Source organism: Pipistrellus kuhlii, unplaced genomic scaffold (assembly GCF_014108245.1).
Source record: "Pipistrellus kuhlii isolate mPipKuh1 unplaced genomic scaffold, mPipKuh1.p scaffold_m20_p_1, whole genome shotgun sequence".
Lineage (NCBI taxonomy): Eukaryota > Metazoa > Chordata > Mammalia > Chiroptera > Vespertilionidae > Pipistrellus > Pipistrellus kuhlii.
The window spans coordinates 25,437,541-25,459,440 of NW_023425404.1; the positions used below are offsets into that span (position 1 = coordinate 25,437,541).

General features: G+C 41.9%; 1 pseudogene; it reads left to right on the top strand.

Moving 5' to 3' along the window:
* Positions 1 to 1,292: 1,292 nt before the first annotated feature.
* On the top strand, positions 1,293 to 19,122 carry LOC118717590 (annotated as a pseudogene).
* The last annotated feature ends 2,778 nt before the right edge of the window (positions 19,123 to 21,900 follow it).

Here is a 21,900-nt window from a genome sequence, read left to right on the forward strand (position 1 = left end):
TTATAAAGTTTCCAGGGGGACCATGAGTAAATCAGTTATTATATAATGTACCTTAGACCACTGAATGCTAAGAATAAGTTCAAATGGAGAGCACTGGGCTGGAGGTTTGAGAGGTTTGGACCACATATAAAAAAAACAGCCCTTTCTTGCTTTGAACAAAGCCCCCTGAGTAAGTTTCTGAGATAATTCCAAACAAGTCAATGAACATCTATTAAAAATGAACTAGTGTTGGGTACTAAACATACTCTAAGATGAAAACAGCTTTTAGGACTAGAAAGCCAACAATAACAACAACAAAACACACCACACACACATCCAAATGTTATATATATCTTGATAAGAAATACCATTTACTCATTAGATCCCTGTTTATATTGATGCCTGAATGTTGTGTTGATAGATTCTATAAAAGTCTAAGACCCTTGTGACTTCTTGATCTTCTGTCATTAGTTTAAATTTGATCCTGTTAGGAACAGATGTGATCCCAAATAATGTCATTATAATTTGAGAAGAGCATTGGTAATTAAAAACCCTCAACTTGCTTTATGGATTAAGTCCTAGCCCTGGAAACATGGTGTCAGTCTTTAAGCAATTATATATTTGGGCCATTTTTGCTGTTGAAGAAAGGGGCCAACAGTATAACTTTCTGAATCCACAGCTCATGAGTAATAACACATCAGCTGTCAGCACAGAAAGCAAGTCAAAGAGAGCAGTCCGGCCAAGAGCTGAAGCTGTCCATCACATCGACAGAATACAGAAGAACATACAAGTATCTTTGGATTCCTAAATAAAATTGCCTCTTTATTCCATGACAGCTCAAGAAACCCTCTTAGAATCAATTAAGGGTCCCAGCACAGTTGGGAATTGGAGACTGAGAGGGGAAAGCACAAAATAAGAAAGTATTTGGAGAGCATCTTGTCCTCCCTAAGTGCTTCATAATCATAATGTTATGGTTGAGTGCCTATCAAATAATAGCTGAAGATCAAGCAAAACACAGACATTTTCAGAGCAGTTACTGCTCACTTAATGGTCTGGTAGGGCAAAAGACAAATTCTTGAAAATGTCAGGTATTCAGTAAGTCATATTCTTAGAGAGAAGGAAAAAAAAAAAAATCCTTCCAGAATCCAGGCTCATTACCTAAGATAAAAGTCATGGGTCATGTCCAGCAGGAATTTACAAAAGAAACACAAATGTTGCAACATTAGTCCCAAAAGCTCCATAATCAACCCGTGGGATTTTGGCTGTTCTGATTTATTCAGCTACGTGCTTCCAAATGTCATCCTATCAAGAAGCAAAAGACTCCAGCAGGGCCTTTTGGGGACACCTGGAGCCCAAGGGGTGTTGGCCAGGCACAGGCATTGGGGCACCACGGGACTCAGCCAGGGAAGGCGGGCTGGAGCTCCATGAGAGCTCCCTATCATAAGCCACAGAACGTCCCGCAGCAGAACCTGTGTTGCCAGATTCTGGGCAAGAGCGAAGCTGGTGTAGCCCAGCAGTTCCAGGATGGCACGCAGGTTACTGCCAGCAACTGCACCTTAACTGTTGAAAGAGATGAAATTCTAGTAACTGAAAAAAATAAAGACAGAACTCACTCGACAAAGAAGAGAAGCAAATACTGCATTGTCTGCAAAAAAATCCATAGAAACTTCATTCACAAGTTTTGAAAAATAGTCATCTCTACCTCTTGCTGAGCCTTAGTAAGAAGCCATGCAAGCAGCCAAATAAGGTTTCTAGCTATGCCATGTTATTTGCTCTCACATAACCGAGAGATGCCTACTCACCTCCCTACTCCTCTGCCAGGCCTCGGACTCTCCCAGTGAACCACCAGGATTGCAGCCCCCAGTCAGCACAGGGCTCTCTGGCCCCATGGGAAGCAGCAGACCCACAGTCTCACTAAGGCCCCTGGAGTAGAAGACTGTTTTCCACAGCAGTTGGGGGTCATATCTTGCATGGATTTTAACTACAAACCAGCCTTCTTTGCAAAAGGCATCCCCAACACTGTTTTTCGCAATGTGACAAGGTCAAGGAGACAAGTGGAAATTGCTGAGGCAGCCCTTGTCAGAGACATTTTGTATGCATTGCATGGCCTTGATGGAAAAATCATCAACACTGAGCATTGTTACAAAGTAGAGGGAAAGGCAACCCTAAATACATCTCTGAGGGATATAATCGTCAGGCTGGCTAAGTTGGGATAGTTACACCATAAAATCAGGAACTACACAGGCCAGAGGAGTCTAGACTGTTCATTTGGACTTGTAGGGCAGAGCTTTTGTGCTGTTTTGCATCAAGAATGCAAAGAATATAAGCTATTACTCTGTTTTACCTTCCCAGCTGCAGTCAGAGGATGATCAGGGTGTGGATTTGGACTTTGAGAATAGCCCAACACTCCGGTGCCTTCTGGTTTGGACATCCGATCCCAAGATAAGACTGAAGACTCTTGCAGCCCTGGGGGATCACTGCCAACAAAGGAAAGGGGGTGAGCTAGCCTCCGCCATCCACACTACATGGAAATGGGAGACCATGAGATCCCTGATGCATCACCTTCTCGGCTTAGTGTTGCATCCTGTCCTAAGCTTCCTTCACTGTTGGATATAGGACAGGGAAAGTGAGGACATACTGTGAAGGAAGGACGGCTACTCTGTCAGACTCGGATTTAAGAAGCAGGGGACTCAATTACTTATTTCACTAAGGTGACCACACTTCATTTGAATGCCGCACATATTTTGTTCAGTGATTTGAAAGCCAATTACCTCGTTTATTGGCAGAGCTGGATTTGGTTAATGGAAAACTGTTCTCCCACTTTTAATGGGAAATTCAGCAAGGGCAACTCGTCCAAATTTACTAGCAATAGCAAGTTTATGTCAAAGATAGGTTGAGGACTCCTAAGCCTTAGTCCAGTTTTTCTTGCAGAACAATATGATACGTTCTCTTGCTTTGCGTGATTACATGAAGTTAAACTAATTGTGGTGCGAACAACTTTAATGAAACAAGTTACTTGCATTTGTACCCATTGTTAGTTCTGCTGTAATGTCATGTGTGTTCCTAAAAAAATCACTGTGCTAAAATCTCAGAGTAAAAACCACAGGAATTCTGACAAGTGAGATGAACGGGAGCATCACACTAAAAACCATTTCCAGTGATGTGAAATTTTAAAAATCTAGCATCTTATCAGAAGTTGTAGCACAGTTTTAGGCACATAGTAAATTGCTAAGAAATATGTAATTTCTAGAATAAAAACGGCTTTTACCTTGAAATGGCTCGAAGACCTAGGCCGAAGGAGGCTTGTCTGAAGTGGAACAGAAAGTTGTGGCTGCCAACACACACAGCAGACTGAGGTGGCTGCTGGGTTTGAGATGTGTCTGTGTGATTTGTGGATTCCCTTGTGTCTGCGTTGCTATTTTCACCTAGTTTCTCGTGGGTGAAATTGTCCTTAAGCAATCATGAAATTTGTGTTATGCTCACATAGTTTCCTAATGATCAGTTGTGTCATAACAAGTTTTTTTAAAAACAAGCACAATAGCAGAACCAACTGTATGTGGTATTTTGTGGGTGTTTTGGAAACATGTACATGGCATTCTATCTGTGCATATGCATTGTGCAAGCCGCTCAATATCTCCCGTGATGGTATTATAGTTGTACTTTATTACTGCATATTATTTCACTGTATTGACATATATTTATTTAGCAACTCTGTTGGTGGAGATCATGTTCTCTGTAGTTTTAAACCTTATGAACATTATTAAAGTGAACACCATTTTAAAAAAGAAGAAGCAAAAGACTACAGAGTGAATAATTTTGAATGGACCCCTGACACAAAACCCCTCGAGAGTAGGTAAACTGCAGCTATGGAAAGATGAGAGAAGCAGGTAAGTTGAACAAATATATAAGAAAATCTGGTTTTGAATCCAAGGGCCATCATTTGCCATTTCTGTGACTTTGGGCAAGTTACTTAACAGTTCTGAACCTAAATTCTCTTTTCTGTAAGATGGCTGTAATAGTACCTACCTCATAGGATTATTATAACATGTAGAGCATAGAACCTGGCATGTAGTAGGCAATCAAGAAAGATCAGTCTTGCCTGGCCAGTGAGGCTCAGTTCATTGAGCATCGTCCCATGTACCAGGAGGTCGCTGGTTCAATTCCCAGTCAGCACATGCCCTGGGTCTGATCACAAGCTGATCAATGTTTCTCTCTCATTGATGTTTCTATTTCTCTCCCCCTACCGCAATAACTAAAATTAATAAAAACATACTTAAGGAAGGAAGGAAGGAAGGAAGGAAGGAAGGAAGGAAGGAAGGAAGGAAGTCGGTGGGGGGAGAAAGAAAGAAAGAAAGAAAGAAAGAAAGAAAGAAAGAAAGAAAGAAAGAAAGAAAGAAAGAAAAAAAGAAAGAAAGGAGAATAAGGAAGGAAGGAAGGGAAGAAGGAAGAAAGGAAGATCAGTTCTATTCCTTAGCATTTCCCAGAAATAATAAATGTCAATTTATAGATTGCTTTTCATTATACTTCACCTATTTCTCCCATTGGATTGGAGAGACAATATTTTGGAATGGTTAAGCACACAGAAAATGGAGTTGAATTACCGGGGCTCAAAGCCTGGTTTTATTGATTTCCAGCTGTGTAACTTCAGGCTTGTTACTTAACCTCTTTGCAACTCAGTTCCCACTGAGGATGAACTGAATTAATACAGACACTTGGAACAGGGTCTGGCACAGAGTGAACACTATAAAATTTAGGTACTGTCATTATTCCTACTGTTGATAACTGCATCCTGGATAAAATATGTACATATCCCTTCAAGGAACTTCTTCCAATTAAGTTTTTCCCTTCAGTTGTCAACTCGTGTCTTGGATAATGTTCATCTTGAACCACTTTGGTACTTTCTATCTTTATGGCAGATTGTATTTTTCAAAAAAAAAAAAAAAGAAAAACCTGCCACTCCCATATCACATGCTCTTCTGCAAAGTGATCTGTCACTTCTCTACAGATGGGTGGTGTGTCCCGCTCCCCTGGAATCTGGGTGAGTTTCTGGCTGCTTTAGCCAATAGAGTGTGGTGGAGCAGAATCAATGCATCTCTTTTGTGCTTTATCCAAGTGATGCTATGGGTCCTAACAGGTGATTCAGCTTCTGCCTTGTTTGTATAAGGAAGTCAAACCACATGGAATGGCCACACATAGGTGCTCAGGTCAACAATACTATAGCTCAGTGGTTGGCAAACTCATTAGTCAACAGAGACAAGTATCAACAGTACAACGATTGAAATTTCTTTTGAGAGCCAAATTTTTTAAACTTAAACTTCTTCTAACACCACTTCTTCTAAATAGTCTCGCCCAGGCCGTGGTATTTTGTGGAAGAGCCACACTCAAGGGGCCAAAGAGCCGCATGTGGCTCGTGAGCCGCAATTTGCCGACCATGTCTGTAGCTTAACCCAGGTGCCAGATATGGGTGTGAGGCAGCCCCCATAGGACTATAGCCCCAGTATTTGAATCTCCTTTAGCTTTTAGCAAGCCTTCCTAGCCAAGATCTCAGCTATCATGGAGCAGAATCAATGTATTCCTTTTTGTGCTTTATCCAAACTCCTGACCCGTAGAATCCAGGAGCATGTTAAAAATGGCGGTTGTTTTAGGCTGCTCTATTTTGAGGTTGTTTGTTATGCACCAACAGTAACAGGAGAAAGTTCCATTATTTTAAACTTTTCTGAAGTGAACATGTGAAAAAAATTATTTTTCAATGAACAGAAAATATAGCTTTCCTCATAATAATTCATGGGAGTCACTTGAAAAACAGACATTTTAAATCATGTTTTTCCTTCAGGAGTTGATGGGCAGGGCCTGGAACTGATGTTTATATATTACATGTCACAAAGGTCTGCATGGTTTTCCTCCTCCAACACGTGCACAATTATTTTTTCTAGAGCTAGAGTTCCCAAGAAAAACGTCTTTTTTTCTTCCTTTTTTTTTTTTGTAACTGGAGCAACACAAATCTATCTGGTGTTTTCTAACTCTGAACTAGAAATCATTTAGCAATGGTCAAACAGCTGTATCCAATTATCACTGAGCATTTAAAACAGTGAGTGGTCTCAGGTTCAGAATTATTCACAGCCACTAGTGAAAACGGTGAAAGGGTCTCTGTCAGCTAACATGTATGCGCCTTTGAATTCCTGGGAGCCAGCTGGGCCGCTTTCTGTGGAGAGGCCAGGCCTGCGTTTGGAAAGTTGGAATACTTATAACGAGGTTGGAGACACAAGACACCCGAAGACAGGGTTTGCACTACGTTAAATAGGACAAGGAATCCCACTCCTAAAGGAAGCCTTCCTGAGAACAACCATCTGTTCTGTTTCAAGGTGACCAAACGTCACTTTAAAACGCTGGGCGACAAATTGTTAGAAATAGGGACTGTCCCGCAAAAAGCGGGACGTCTGGTCACCTTAGTTTTGCTGCTGTTTTTCCAGGCTTCCCTGATTTCTAACCAGAAGTTTTGGGAAGGGCTGACCTGAAACTCGACCACTCCTTCTTCCAGCACCTTCTTGCAGAGGTCCCATTCCGTCTCATCGGTGCTTGCGAAAGGGTGTGTGCCACCAGCTGAAAACAAGGAGGCCCAGTGCTGAGCAGGGCAGGACCGTATCTGCCACGAGGCCTGAAAATATGCCGGGCTAACTATCTTAGAGTCTTGTTCCTGGTAAGAAGCTTCCTTTTGGTTGGCTCCCTCCCCAGTTCCTCCTGTTGTGCAAACTGCTTGCCCCAGTACCACCCCTCCCCATCCCCGGGCAGCTGTGATTTATAGTTAAGGGCTTTGGAGTTGAGACACCTGGATTTGATTTCTGGATCCTCTACCTACGTACTAGCTGTGTGACTTCAGGCAAGTTTCTTAAATTCTCTGGTCCTTAGTTTCCTAACCTTAAGAGCAGAGATAAGAATACGCCTAACTTGCAAGAGTCTCATGAAAATGAAAGAAATAATGCTTTGTAACCACCTGGAAGAGTGCTCACCCTGTAACTGCATATTAGCTATTATTGAGAACAAATGAGTGTAAGTAATAGATATTAGCAAGGAAGAGCTTTAGAGTCTAGATCCTTCTTCTTAAGATGCCCGTTAGACTTTGAAGTTATTCCAGGAATGGCAGGAATAGGCAAAATTGTGGAAGTCAATACAAAATGCCCCCAGAGATCACCCACAGCCCCACTGTGGATCAGGCCCCTAACGAGGTCACGCATTACTTACTGGTTTAACAAGTGGTGTGTATCAGTGCTGATCCAACAGGATTAGACACAATGAGACTAACAGAAAGTATCCTCTCCAGGCTCCAGACTCCAGGTCCACCTTGGCTTTCTCAGTGAGAACATACACTCCCACCTGCCACAGGGGCTGGCTACTCAATTCAAAAGTTCATTAGCACCGAAATTGGTTCAGCTCAATGGATAGAGCATTGGCCTGCGGACTGAAAGGTCCCGGGTTCCATTCTGGTCAAGGGCATGTACCTTGGTTGTGGGCACATCCCCAGTAGGGGTTGTGCAAGAGGCAGCTAATCGATGATTCTCTCTCACCGATGTTTCTAACTCTCTATTCTTCTTTCTTCCTCTCTGTAAAAAAAAATCAATATTTTAAAAAGTACACTAGCTCTTTAGGGAGACAGTGTACTCACTTCAGGCGTCTGTACCAGGTCAGACCTAACATCCAGGTGACATAAGTGTGCCAAAGCAGCACTGACTAAAGTGATTTTCTGTGCCACACATAGATACCGTGTTTCCCTGGAAATAAGACATCCCCTGAAAATAAGACCTAGCGCAACTTTGGGAGAAAAAATTAATATAAGACACTGTCTTATTTTCGGGGAAACAGGGTAGCAGCAAACTCCGGGACTCAGGGGATGAACATAAGGTCTGAAAATATTTTGGGCTCACTTGTTAGGTCTTTGAGTCCTTCTTCCTTGTAAGAAGCTTCAGCAAGCTCTGGGGCTCTGGGAGTGATGTTTGTCTTGAACTTCCCGTTCCCCTTTTCTCCCCTGCATCCCGCTCTCAATGCCAGGACAGGGTGGCCCAGCCTCTACCAGGACCCCCGATTCACCACCAGTGGCACTCCACCCTCATCTGCCCTCCTGCAAAACACCTGGACTCCAAGACGGCTCCCCCTCAGCTCTCAGTGCAGCAGCTCTCTCCTTATTCTTCTCACACATGTGCTACCTGGTTAGGTTGATTCACAGTAAGTTGTGAATGACGGACAAGTCTTGGGACTTGCAGAGCGGGTAGAATAGTGACCCCCAAAAGATATGTCCAAGTCCTAACCCCTAGTAGCTGTGCATGAAGGGTCTCTGCAGATGTGATTAAGTAAGTGATCTTAAGATGGGATCATCTCGTATTAACTGAGTGGGCCCTAAATCGAAACCTAAGTGTCCTTATAAGAAAGGGAGAAGCCAGGGATACAAAGAGAAAGACACGTGAAGACAGAGACAGAGATTCTAGCAAAGCAGCCACAAGCTAAAAAATGCCTGTAGCCCCCAGAAGCTGGGCAAGCAGGAAGGACTCCCTCTTCCTCCACTCCCCATCCCTCCCCCCCACCCCCCAAAAAAATAAAAAACAAAAAACAAAAAAACCTTTGGCGGGACCCTGGCCTGCTGTCATCTAGATTTGGGACTTCTGCCTCCAAAACCGAGAGACAATAAACTTCTGTTATTTGAAGCCACCCAGTTTGTGTTAATCTCTTACAGCAGCTCCAGGGGATGAGTAAGGCAACATCCCAGGCCCCACAGCCCCAGGCCTGCTGAGCACCTGAAATTCAGAAAACTTCAGTAACAGCCCTTGCCCCAAAGCTGGGACTCAGACAGTTCTGGCCCCTTCCATTCTGCCAGTTCCCCTAAAGACCGATTGCTGTGGGTTTGAGTTTTAAAGAGCCCATGGTTCCAAACGCATATTTGACTGGTACACACTGTTCCCCAGTTCCTTCCATGCTCCCATTCTGCACTTTATCTCCAGTGCTCAAGCCCCATAGGTCCCTGTTTTCACACCATGACTGACTCAGAGAGAAGAGGGAGGAGGCAAGACTGCCTGCAGTACCATTCGATATGAAATCCTAATTTTTTGCAGTTTTTTTTTTTAATTTATCTTTCCATTCTCTTTTGTCCAAGCTCAACCGATATCACAACCTAGCCCTTCTCCAAATTGTGAATGGACACTTTAGCAGTGCTATTAATTCCATCCTTGTCATCCGTGCTTCAGCATAATTTTTAATTGAATGATATTATCAAGTTTGGGTCACAGTTCCTCATCCTCTAATTTTCAATAGCAATTATGCTTTCAGTTATACATTTCCGTATGTTTCAGAAATGTTTTCTTTCTGGTGGGTTGACTGGGATCCCCCTTAAATTTCCCATAGCAATCAGCAGCTGACATCAGCTCACACCCCCATCACTCACAGAGGATGCAGGCAGCTTGGATATCAGCGACAACCTACCCATCACTCCTACCTTCTTGGGCTCATCATTCTCATCTGCCCCTCTGAAGCTGCTCAAACGTTCCAGCATCTTTATGAGGTGGGGAGGTGCGGCTGGCATATATTTATCGAGTGGTTTCCCCCGTATATAGTTCTGTACTCCAGTTGCTATAGAAATAAGCCAGAAAATCTAACTCTGGATTCTTATGTTTCACATATTCAAATTTAGACGAAATGTGACGTGGCTACCAAAGTAAAAATAAAAAATGCTATCTTCCATGAGACTGAAGTGCAACCCTGCAGTTTCATTGGCTCTTTAAACAGATAAAACCATCATGTAAAGACAGACGAAATAATCTGTCTGCTCCATGTTATTTTCTCTAGACCTGAGGGAGCTTCGTTGGCAGTGAAAACTTCGTCTTGGGTATTCTAACTGCCTTGAAACATCATGGGGCAGGGGATAAATACAGAAGAAAGAGGATTATTATAGAGTGGTATGACATACTTTCCAAGGGCTGCGATGACAAACTACCTTTGTTTTTTTCTAGTAGATATAGAATTCACTTGGAGACCGGCCAAGGCTTACTGGTAGGCCTAAGGGGGTAGTACAGGTGAGGCTGTAGTCCAAAATATGTACTAAGATTCAAAACAGAAAGAAAAAAAAAATAAGGAACCAAAACCCCTCACTGAGTGTTGAGAAATAGGCAGAATGCTCTATGTGTAGATTGCCCTTCTTTTGAGCCAAGCTTTCTGAGTTTTTCTTGAAAAGAAATTGAAAATCAATCTGGTTCACGCACCACTCTTTAGCCTTTGATACTGTAAAGCATGTGTTCAATTTAAAAGTTGTATTGCTGAGAATAAAGCCATTGGGAAATGGGAAATGGGATGGAGAGGGGGAGAGAAGAGAAATGGGAGCATAAAAAGTTTTTTTTGTTCTCACGAAAATATCTTTAAAATAGCATTTTCCCTTTAACCCATGAGGTCTAGGAAAAACTGTACCTGAAAAAACTCTTGAATAAACCCTTCCTCAGTTGAATTATAAATCCCATGTTGCAATATTTGGGAGGGACATTGATTTACATGAGAACAGTGAGAAGGGGCTTACTCACATCACTTCTCAGTGATGTATGCTTTAGCACTGCAGGGCCCTTGGTGGATGGCTCCAGGCTCCTAAGTACCACAGGCTACACAGGTCAACCATGAGTTGCCCGAATATGAGGGTCTCATTGAGAGTTGGATGGCAACTTGGACATGTTAACTATGGAGTGTAGAGACCACAGCACTTACCTCTGCTTTTGTTTCCTTGGAAGGAGGCAGAGGATAACATTGATTGAGCTTCTGATTGCATAGGGGGATGTCAGTGACAGCTAAGAGTTTGAAAGGACAGTATTGAGTTTGAAAGGAATTTCATCTGATTGTGAAACCGGAGAATGTTTCCCACAAGAAGCTAGAGATGTTATTTAAATGTCTGACAAAAGCCTTGACCATAGTTAGTCATTTAAATAACGTGGCTCTCCCTTCCCATCTTGGCTCCCCTTTCCCAGGCATGGGATTCAATAACACAGAGCAGCAGTGTTCTACACAGAGGCAGTGAGAGAGAGTGACTAAATGTTGTTACTTTAAAATCAAGTAGATGGAGGTTCAACCCTTATACCTACCACTTGACAGCTCATTAAGCTATGGAAGTCATTGCTAAGTTTTAGTTTTTTCAATTGGAAAAGAGGGACAATAACAATACTGTGTACCACTAAGGGCTCTGGCGAGAACTAAGTGAAATAACGTGCAATAAATGCTAAGCCTTGCATCTGGGACATACCAAATACTCAAAAAATACTAGCTAGTATTGCTGCTACCATTATTATGATTTCAACAGAAGCAAGACAATAATGACTGCCTTCTCTTTTTCATTCAGATCTCATGTCAGTAGGATATAATAACTAATAGTTATAACAAGTATAATCATATGGCCACTGGCCTGTTACTATTTCAAGTTCTTCAGGAATTGCAAGTAAATGTCTTCTAAACTTGCCTACACATTTCATGTCTGGGTTGACCTTTAACCTAGTGCTACAGTATTAACCCAACCGCTGCATTCTGCAACACTTCACTGGACTAATATCAGCTTTGCTCCACATCACCAGGAACGCACTACCTTTTCTCTGCTAATTTGAGTTTCTCTCAGGTCTTAGGGCTTTCAAAATTGGATATGGTCAATTTCATTACCAGTGGTCTGTAGAGTCAATTTTAAAACCATTAATCTTTGTAAATGCAAAGGTGCACTCATCAGCAAAGGCATTTACAGAGCTTTCATTATTTTGGGCTACAGAGTGAAGGGTTGTACAAGCAAAATCCCTTTTCTAGAAATAAGATCAAAATAACTTAGTTAGCAGAGAAATAGTTATCTGCTGCAAGTGGTACATGCCTCTTGCATTCTTACTGGACTGTTTTGTTTTGTTTTAAATCCTCACCTAGGGATATTTTTCCATTGATTTCTAATGAGGGTGGAAAGAAGGGAGGAGGGAGGGAAGGAGGGAGAGAGAGAGAGAGAGAGAGGAGAGAGAGAGAGAGAGAGAGACAGAGAGAGACAGAGACAGAGACAGAGACAGAGAGATACATTGATTGGTTGCCTCCCACATGTGCCCCTATCAGGGCTGGGGAATCTGCAACTGAGATACCTACCCCTGACCAGGAATCATACCCATAACCCTTCAGTCCAAGGGCCGACACTCTAACCACGGAGAAAATGAGCCAGGGTTTGCTGGACTTTTAAAATAAATGTGGCCAAAAATGAGTTGATGGGAGTTATTAGAAGCATCAAGCTAATGAGGGATAAGTATGAAAGCTCCCAGGAAAAAAAGGAATAGATTAGGTGACAAAAGAAAAAAGGCAACAACAAAGGAGAGGCAGCTTCCCTGCTCAGTCTTTGGGAAAAGGGACAAAAAATGGAACCGGTCTGACAGGTCCATACCTTTGCTTACTGACTTGTTTTTTTAAGAAAAAGCCACACTTTTTTTCTGTTTTCTTGTGTATGTTTTTCTGTTTCTTTCTTTTTGTCTCTCCTCACCCCCCCCCCTTTTTTTTTTTTTATCACAGGTACAGATGATTAAACATGAGCAATGCTGCCTGGAAAAACAAACAAATAAACACAGAAACAAGAAGAGAAATTTCCCAGTTCAGAAACCCCAGGGAGTGTCTCCTGACAGTTTCTCCAAGAAAAGTCAGCTCCCCAATAAATCCGCTTTCCAAGGCCCTGCGCCCGTGTAGCAGGAAAAGATGCAGAGAGGTGGAGGGAATAAAGGGAAGCTACTGTACCCGGCAGAGCTAAGTTTAGATCTCCTTAGCTAATACTTCCTGCACGGTTCAGGGTTTGAGGAAGAATCAGTCAACAAAGGAACAGAATGTAGCCATACCCAGGTCCTGCCGCCTGCCGCCACAAAAGCCAAACTCCTGAGACAGGTACTTCCATAACTCTGATCACTGGATTGATAATGTTAAATCATAGTTAAGGAACTCCTCGAATCGGGAGCTCTTTAACCAGCCCCGGGAAAAAAAAAACCACCTTGGAGGAACAGCCCTTACACAGTGAACCAAAAGAAGAAAGGAAAACTGACATGGCAAGAATCAAAATCTCTGTAGATGGTTTTCCTGTGAGAGACCGAAGAGGAGTTCCCTGGGAAAGAAAACCCTTTGCATAAAACATTTTAGTCATCATTATTTTTTCAGCAGATGGGGCCGGAGTCCGTTCGGGTGTCACACACACGGGCACCAACCAAACTGGCCACTAATGAGCATCGTGCCACACTGATCAATGGCCTTCTCCTTGCATTCCCAGGCTGAAGGCCCGGTGATCTGCGAGGCACCACCTGAGACCACGATGCAACGGTCATCACGTATAAATCATCCTGCAGTGGCCACTCCGTGGCTGTGAATGTGCACGTAACAAAGGAAGCCAGAGAAGGCTTTCGGTTTTTCCTCATTACTTTTCTGTTTTGACTGCTCCAAAGAAAATTCCAACTTCTCAAAGGTCATCGGCCAAGGAACTATAAGTATTTTGTGTCTTGCCACCTATTTTCCCTACATAATATTCCTTATGCCTCTTCTTCACAGAAAGGAAATGTGTGAGGAATGTTTTTCTCTTAACATCAGGGCAAGGGAAAGCTTTCATTTATTTTTCTTCTGCGTCCACATGATAATTTTCCAGAGAGCGTATATGCAATTGTACTTTATTTTATACCATTTAAGGGAAAGGCGGTCTGATTAACCCTCTGCCAGGCAAAACGGGCACACATGGCCGGCAGCAGCTGCCTGGCTCTCCTGGCTTTCCCTTCTACAGTGGCTGCAGGCACTGACTGATGGATGGGTCAATAGGAACGGGGCCTTTCGGGGTTGCATCTCAGCCCCCAGCCCTCCCTGTGTCCCCAGGTTATGCCTGGCTCTGTCAAGTCCAGGAAGACAAAACTTTTATGTCTTTAAATCCCTTTCACAGATGTACCACTGTTAAGAGAAACATTTCAGCAAATTCAGAAGGAGCACAAAGAAGAAGCTGTTCTGGGTGGAGGAATATTCATTCTCCTGTGTGTGTGTGTGTGTGTGTGTGTGTGTGTGTGTGTATTATACTGAGGGAATTTTACACTTATACTTACCTTTACAGCAGCATCTGGCACTTTTTAAAAGTTGGGTTTTGGGTGTGTTTTTTTCTACAACGGTATATTCAAAGTAAAAGTAAATAACTAATGAAGTGTTTCATTAGGGTAATCTTAGAACAAGACTAATGTTATCTCCCAAATTAAAATCCCTCACTATGGCTAATTGGTTCGTCAGATTAAAACTTTGATTCTCTAATAATTTTTTTTATTTTTAAAGAAGAATAGATTGGTCATCTTCATTACTGAAAACATGGAGACAAGCATCTTCCAACAGTTTTACACGTTTCCCCCTGTCTTTATAGTTTTCAACGCATAGGAGCAAAAGCAAATATTTAAGATAAATTCGGTAATAATAATGATACTTCATACGAATGTGAAATTATACTAAAGAACTGCATGCCCATTGCCTTATTTAATTCTCAAGACAATACTACGTTAGACACTGGTATTATCCTCACGTTAGAAATGATAGAAAAGGAGATCAGAGAGATTTAGTACCTTGCAGAAGGTCATGCAGCTGGTACATGGCTTAGGCAAGCCTATCTGTTCCCAGCATCTGAACACTTTACTACGACACTCGCCTGCCTGCACTTGACAAATGGCAAATGATTATCTCCCTAGAAATTTCTGAGAAAAAGCTCGTTCTGGATGTGTTTGCCAATCCCACTGGAAGGAAACGCTTCCCTGGCGTGCCTCAGCCCATCCCTCCTGCATATTTTGTAAACAGGAGTGTAGACAGGGCCTGAGATGAGTCTCATATGGAGAGAAGCTGGTTCTGGTGGCTGGAAACATTGGAGTGAGCTGGAGCAGTTGCTTTTGAGACTTTGCTGTTAGCCACACTTTTCCTGTAGTAGTTCTGGCGACAAATATATGGGGACAAAATTTAGCAATCACACAAGCCAAAAGCAAGCAACATTTTTAGGCAGGTAAACAGTTTGCAAGGGAAATGGCATGAATCTTAAACCTTAGGGTTTTTGTTTTTTTTCTTTTTTTTCTTTCTGGCTTTTTAATCTTGCCTTTACGGGTGGGATAATAGCGTCATAGAAAATCCAGATGCATCACAATCAAGGTAGGAAAAAGACAAGATTGCTTTGAAACTATAGACTTTGACTTCTATTCTGATATAAATTATGGTGAGAAAGACCCTGATTTGGCTACAAAGAGCTGGCATAATTTAACATATGCAGCAATCCCCACCCCAATCTTCAGAAGCAACTTTCTTAACCTTTTTCTCCTCGCTGTTCAGAAAAATAAAGTCCCTGAAATGAGATAAAGGTCAGCCACCAGCGTAGATGCCATAATCTGCTTTCCATCTCCCTTCAGGCAGTTAAAAGTTTCCTCCTTTATTGAAATGTCGTGCTCAGTAGAGGTATAAACAAATTGTAAGAGACGATTGATTTAACAGTCTGACAGCTTAACCAAATCTCCTTGCAGCAAGGCTTCCATGGTTAGATTCTGCTCTCACAGGCCACGGAGGGGAATTTCATATTGGTAGGGGAGTGTAATCTCATGTGAAAACCTGTCACGCTGATGGTCCTTCCTCCACAGTTAAATTGTTTACAGGGTTTGTAGTGGCCCGGCTACATTACCATATTCATGCTGCGATACCACCATCTCCTTCATCTTGGGAAATCTTGGTGTTATTAAATGGAATAATAGAGCTGATCCTTTATGCAAATGCTACCAGTTACTACGGGCCCCTTATATACATATTCGATAGATGCCTTTTCTTGCTATGAAGGAGCATTCGTGTTAGAAAGAATGCTTTCTGCCAAGAACTCCGCAAAGTCATCCTGTCATGACCTGTTAATTCAGAGATCAGTCTTCTTGCTGGCAGCTAACCACAAAACCCACAGAGATGTGTTTAATTTGCTCTGGGACGATAGACTGAGTTCTCTCTGCGAACTGTGCGCCTGGAAAACGTGGTCCCGATGCTTGGGGTGGACATGCCCTTTTCATGGCTGCTGGTGGCATGGCTGGGCTCTCCCAGGCAGCGTTACCTGACAGCAAGGACAAGATAAACACAGCTGACTGCACAGGCTTTTAAGGGAGATTTGGCTCTATTCTGCAAACTCAGCGTTCTTATTAACCAAAGTTAATGCGGGCTCCCGGCAGCGTGCATGTTGGTACAGTAAAAAAAAAAAAAAAATAAAAAAAAAAAAAAATATATATATATATATATATATATATATATATATATATATATATATATAAAATAAAATAGATTTTAAAAAATGCCACTTTCTTGGCAACTGGAGAGCGTGTACAGCAGTCATGGCAAGAGCAGATGCTTGTGTTTTTCTTATGAAATACACACACAGGGCCTGCTTCCACAGCGGCTCTCTTCTTGAGGTAATGGCCAGTTTGGGTTGCAGGATCCATCCGTGGCCTTAGGGTAGAACTTATGCCCAGGCCTAAACCAATGAGCATATTGTATTTTTTCTGGCCATAGACATTGATTCAGAAAGTGTATGTGTGAATTGCAGGATGTACTAAATGTACAAAGGCTTTTCTATTTCCTGTTGCATTCCAACTCAGAAGGATGTAGCCCTGGGAACTGGTGGAAAACACTTTATGAGAACATAAGGTCTGAGATTAGACCTGCTAGGAAAGAAGCTGATGTGATATAAGAAGAACAATCAGTTTATGTTGATATTATTTAAGCCCAATAAAGCTACAACTGAAGGTGATTTTCTTGGGATGCTCCAGTTTTTATTCAAGTTTTTACAAAAATAACTTGAGTTAGCAGTCACTTACCACCAAAACAATAAAAAAATGGATACAGCTCTAAAAATAACTTCACTTTAAAAAAATCCTCAAAGGATAATCATTAAGTATTTTAAGGATGAGCACTGTCAAATTTGCTCTTCACTAGAGTTGTATCTTTTCCTAAAAATATTTTGGGGACAATAACATTATAAACACATCTTATCAAACTCATAGAGGATAGTAATAATAAATGCTTTGCATGGAAAAAGTGTTTTAGTTTACCAAGAGCTTTCAAAAACATTATCTCATTTGATCCTTATAAGTAAAATATGAGCTACACAGGACAAATTTTATTCTTTTGTTTTATAGAAAAAAAGGTAGATGATGTCATGTCAAAATAATATAAGAGTAGAACCTTGACCTTAGTAATCCTATTGCCTACCCCACAGATGCAGACACTCCAGTTTCAGAAAGCCAAAGACTTACCTAACATCACACAACTAATCATTGCATTAATTTTGGGGGGAAGGGAGAGGGAATTTTTAAAATTTCTTTGTGAGTTCAGGTGCTACATGGTATTTCTTATCCACCAATCTCTCATACCTGGTTGTTTAAAGCACAGTTTCCTTCCTCTAAAGAAGGAACCATATTTCACTCATACAAAATAAACATTAACTCTAATTCAATTCACGTTCTTGAGCCCTGGAAATGTGACTGGGCCACAAACTCGACAGAACAAATTTTCCCAACCCTATCCATGACCATCACTAAGTCCATAACACCGTGCCATTCCTCATCACATCACTTTCACACAATAAATCATTAAGGAGTGTCTCCACTCTGTCCAAGATTCCTTACTTGGTATTTGTGACCACCACAGTTTTATTCTTTTTCCCCCTCCTCCTCCTTTTTCTTTCTCCTTCTTCTCTTCCTTTTTCTTCTTTTTTTAAATCCTTACCCAAGGATATGCTTAGAGAGAGGAAGGGAGAGAGAGACAGACAGAGAAAGAAAGAGACACTGAGAGAGAAACATTGATTGGTTGCCTTCCGTACATACTCCAACTGGGGATCAAAGCTGACACCCAGGCATCTGCCCTGACCAGGAATCAATCTAGCAACCTTTCAGTGCACAGGGCCACCCTCAACCTACTGAACCACTCTAGCTGGGCTATTCTTAATGGTAGAACCATCCAGTTGGTTTTTTGTGTGTTTTTTTTTTTTGGCAGCAGGGAGCTTTCTGGCTGGCGGCCTGCCATCAGCATGCAACTAAGAAAATACTATCCCTGATAATCTCATCCTTGATTGCCATGGGTAAGGTTACTATTGGGTGGCATCTCTGGCATGTATTTAAATACCCCAGATCACTAGATTTTCCCCCCACCAAATACCTTTCTAAAAATTTGATGACAATCTCTTTAGCTTTTCACATAAATTCAATTAACAAAATTCATTCATTCAATCAACCTTCCAATAGATACTATAATATGTGCCAGGCACTGTTCTCGGTGCTGGCATAAAGTTGTGAACAAAATAGAGAAAAATCTCCATTCCTGTGGGACATACATTCTAGTGAGGAAGACAATAAACAAGGTAAGTAAAATACATTGTTAGGTAGAGAGAAGTGTTAAGGAGAGAAAAAAATGAAGCAGACATTAGAATAGACTTACCTGAGATGATTTTATTTGAGCAAACAAGGAAGTGAGGGATGTGGCCGTAAGTGTGTCTAGGAGATGAACAATTCAGGTGGAAGGAACAGCAAATTCAAAGGCCTTGGGGCAGAAACATGCCTCAGGTGTATTTAAGGAACAGCAAGGAGGCTAGTGTGGCATCATTTAGATACCTGAGAGGGAGATCAGTAGGGAATGGGGTCAAGAGATGACAGGGAATCACTGTGTGGATTTGAATGAGATGGGAAACCCTCAGGTTTTGAGGAAGGAGTGTCATGATTGACTTTGTGTTTTAATAGGATACCTCTGGTTGCTGGAGTAAGAAGAAACTTGAGGGAGGCAAGGGTGGAAGCAGGCAGACTACTGTAGTAGTAAGAGATGATGGAGAGCTGGATCAGGACAGTAACAGGAAGGTGATGTGAAGGCTGAATGCTGTTGCATTTGCGGCAAGATCATATATAGGGCATGAGAGAGAAGAAAGAGGCAAAGGTGCCCTTAGGGTCTTTGGGCTGATATGACTGGCAGAACGAAGTAGCCATCCTACTCAGATAACTGGAGTAGCTGGTTTCATGGAGAATGCTAGGGAGCTCAGTTTGGGACACGTTAACTTTGAGATGCTAAGTAGATATCCAATTAAAGATGTCAACAGGCAGGTGGTTTATGAGTTTAAAGAAAGGTCTAGAGTGAAGATACCATTATGGGAGTCATCAGCTCAAAGATGGTAAATAAAGTCATAAAACTGCAACATTAACCAAGAGAATAAATGTAATTAGAAAGGTAAAACAACCAAGGATTGAGCTCTGGGAAGCCCAAAATTTCCAGTTTGAAGAGATGAAGACTTTGAGCAGTGAGGTAGGAGGAATACCAAGAGAGCCTGAAAGCCAAGAGAAGAAACTATTTCAAAGAGGAAAGGAGCATTGACCTGGTTAAATGCTGTTTGTAGGTCAATTAAAATGAAGTTTGAGAAGTTACAGCTAGTAGGTTTAGCAATACTGTAACTCATTGGTGACCTTGAGCAATGTCAGTGGTGTGAGGTAGAGGGAAGGTTCAGAGGGAGGGAGAAAGAACTGGAGGTTGCAAGAACAGATGCCTTTGAAGGGGCTTTTGTCTAAAGAGAAGGTGAAGACTGGGGTATAACTAAAAGTGGAAATGGGGTCAGAAAGGGTTATTTCTAAGATGACAGGCATAGCAGCATGTTTGTATATTGATGGGGATGATCCTATAGAGAAGAAAAATTTGAAGGTGCAGGAGAGGGGGGACAATAGCTGGAGCAAATGTTTTGGGGTAGGGCTGAGGGATGGATGGGATAATGCCTAGGGGGAGACATTGGTCACAGACAGGAGCAAGGCCAGATCATCATGATGACAGGAGAAAAGACAGAGACTAGGCCAGAGAGGCAGGGGGTCAGTAGAGGTCAGGTAGAACCTTGTGACAGTTCTCTGATCACTCCCACTCTCTTGCTGAAGTAGTGTGTGTACTTCCCAAGATTGTTGCAAAGCTAAGGAATGTCAGTGTCAAGAATTTTGTGACTGGGAAACCTAAGAGTTTGTGCTTAATTGAGATAGTCTTAGTTTTACACCTAACAATCATGTTCTGAAGAGTATAGGGCTCTACTATCTTAGAATGAGGCCCGTCTTTCTAGAAACAAATTCCTGATGTTTTGAGAAAGTCTCACATACCCAATTATGTCATTCCTGGGTGAAGAGAAACCAAACCTTCCATTATCTCGATTTCACAAGTGCCTGCCTTTCCTCTCTTCCACGAGGTTGCCCTCTCTGTTAAGTCTCTTTTCAGATGTTCAGGAGAGCATGCCATAAAGATAGTGGTAGTGACTACAGACCAATAAAGAGACCCCGGAGGAATTCCACAAAAGTTCCTGCATCTTAGTGGTTTTCCCAGATATACACTGGACTTGTCCTGCTTAATCAATATAAAATAATTTCTGTCATTAAAAAAACAAAACAAAACAAAACAAAAAAACTGTGCCTAAGTCTCTGAGAGGGGACTGTAGAGAACTATGATAGATGCAATGAATACATGCTCCCATCATTAAGAATTTAAGATTTTCAGTGTCCAGGCAGGTAGGGAAAGAATAGGAATCGGAATTGTTACCTCATTAAATTCTGACATCTCTAAGTAATAGGCATTATTATCTGAATTTTATAAGTAAGGTTCAGAGAGAATAAGTACCTTGCCCAAAGCCCTACACTAGAAAGTAAAGGACTCAGACTACAAAAGACCTTTTGTTATACCATGGGCATTCAGAATATTGCTTTTTGCCAAGGTGACTTTTAATTTATCAGAGGTCGCTCTGGTAGATGCCCAAACTATTTGGTTACTGTTTTCTTAGCCAAAAACCCTGGAAGGGAAGAGGCACTCAACTGGAATGTGAATCTGCTTTTTTTTGCTTTCAAAAACAACTTTCATCTTACGCTACAGTGGTGTTGTTTTCTTGCTCTGCATTCTGTGTCCCAAATAGACTTCTTAGGCATTCCAAGTAGACATTTACCACTTTGCGCAGATCAACTTTACCAAGCATATGATCTACAGTGGCCATTTCATTTTCTATTTTCAGCGTTCCCAGCCCCCTTCATTAGGATTCTTTAGTGAAGAGATGGAGGACATCCTAGCTGAACTTCCTCAATTCCTCTATCTTTGTAGCAGATTTGCTTCACACTCATCCTGTCCTCCTTTCTCTTATCTCAAAGGCAGGAAGCAGTGTCCCTCATCGTTCCCATGATAAACTTTTTATGAGTGTCCTCGATCCCACTTCCTCCCCTCGCCTTGGGAATCTACAGTATCTCCTCTCACATTTTCAAGCTTATGTTCAGCCTAATGTTTAAGTAGCTCCCCTCTAAAAAAAATGTCATTCTATTTTCTTAAGTTTCTGTCCCATTTCTTAAGTTTCACTGCTAAATCTTTTGAAAGATCCAAACTCTTGATTCCTTTACTTTCTTTTATTGCAATCTGTCCTGACCATTCTACCAAAATCTCTCACATGGGACGTCACCAGTGGGTTCCTAATCGCCATGGCAAATGGCGTGGTTAGGTCTTTGTTCCGTTTAGCATCTGCAGAGTTAACATCGGTCAGGCCCGGGTACAAGTCCTAACTCCATCGTCCCTCCTTAACTTTGTTAGGATCTTTAAGCCTGGCACAGAGTAAGTAGTCCACAAGTGTTAGTTGTTATTCCTCACAACTATTTTAGCCATCCCTCCTTTTGGAAATTCCTTCATCCCTTTCTTCCCTGCCACTGAACTCTTAACCAGTCTCCAATGGTTTTCTCTAAGACCCCTCACTATCCCCTCTTCTCTTCTCTTCCTTAAATATGGGCAGTCTTCAAGCTTTGGCCTTTTGCTTTCTCCTTTTTCTCCTGTGTTCTTTTCCTCAGAGCTCCAACTCACTCCCACAGCCCTCCCTCTCCCCATGGTGATAGGGACATCTCTAGCCCAACCCCC